The sequence below is a fragment of the Lathyrus oleraceus genome, chromosome 5 (genome assembly GCF_024323335.1).
Source record: "Lathyrus oleraceus cultivar Zhongwan6 chromosome 5, CAAS_Psat_ZW6_1.0, whole genome shotgun sequence".
NCBI lineage: Eukaryota > Viridiplantae > Streptophyta > Magnoliopsida > Fabales > Fabaceae > Lathyrus > Lathyrus oleraceus.
The window spans coordinates 567,676,445-567,678,046 of NC_066583.1; positions in this window are offsets into that span (position 1 = coordinate 567,676,445).

Genomic DNA, 1,602 nt, shown 5'->3' on the forward strand with positions numbered 1-1,602 from the left:
AACTTATGGTGTTCTTTATACATACATTTTCAGCGTAACACTCTTTTCTCTCGCTATGGTACTTCGAGTGTATTTTGTGAATTTATGTATAACTGTTTGAACCACCTTCTTGAATCTAAAACTAAGACCCCTATTTATAGTACTTTGACCCTAACGGCCTTTACACATATGACTGCCACGTTCGCCGTTCTCAAGCGTTGCATATCTCAGATGTTTCCACGTGTTGGCCTGCCGAAACGGCTTTGTTTAAATTTCAAATACTTCCGCTTGAAGCTTCGACTCTTTGAGCACCTATGTCGAAGAGAGCCTTATGAAAACCCAAAAAATCTTCTAAGTTCCAGGATTCGACAGCAAAGAATTGCTCACCCACAAAGAGAATTAAACAGCTTCGCCACAGTCATCTTTTGCTTATTCTTCAAAACATAACATTTCCAAAGATCTTCAGCTATCTGTCGAAATCCCCAGTTAAAAAATTGCCCTATGGAAATGTCTATTTCAAATCATGTAGAAATGGAAATTTTTTGTATTCACCAGATTTCGACCAGAGACCTTTCATAGACCTAAAAGTCCATGTTTGTCAGTTAATCATGATTAACTTTTTCAAAACGTCTCATCAGAACGTGTGCGTAGTTATATGTCATCATGAGTTTCAACTTCCAAGAAAATGAATATTATTCCCTGTACCCTTTTCTCAGAAAAACTTCCACGTGGCCCACTACCCTAGTAAAGCGTAACCAGTCAGCTTCGCAGGTTCAGCATTATAAAAGCTCATTTGTCATTTTTCTCTCTCTTTTCACGAAAATCTCCATTTTTCATCTAAGTTCATCTTCTTCAACCTCTCTGAAAACGCTTCTTCTTCCCTAAACCCTAATCCTTCAAAATCTCCAAAGTCCATTACAATGTCTTCTGATAAACAACAAAAGCAATCAAAGAACATCAAAGGTGTTGGACCTTCAAAAAGTTCTACTTCCCAGAACATTCCAACCAGCACAACCATCACTGTTGGGGACCGAGAATACGTCACTGCTCCAAAACTTTTGAAAGAACAGAAAGCAATTTTTTCTTCTCAGGTAATGGTTCCTTCCCTTCTGTTTGGAAATGCTTTAGGGTTTCTAGGCCCATTAGTATCTGAAGAACATTTAGAGAACTGTGCTCAATTCTTTCCTTGTAACCATACTACTAAACCCATATCCAACAAAACCCTTTCTTCTAAAGACAATGAGGATCTGAACCAGAGAGAGGCTTTTCAACTGGACTTTATCACTGATAGTTTCAGACCCTTTCGGTTTTGTCCAACTCTAGACAAATCCTATCTCGCTTGGTTAACAAAAGTTGAGAAGAAGAAAGCCTCATTTTGGAAAGAATTGGGTATTTTTGACCTAATCCAGATGTCGAAGCTGGGATTCAATTACTGTCAGCCTTTATTACTATCCATCCTATATTTCTGGGATAGCACCTATAACACCTTTCATCTTCCTTGTGGAATGATGACTCCCACACTTTTCGACGTAGCTGCCATTGCTGGACTTCCTCCGACAAGAGAGACCTTCGACCCCTACCAAGACTGTGAAAACTTGATTGACTTCAACGTTAAGAACGCTT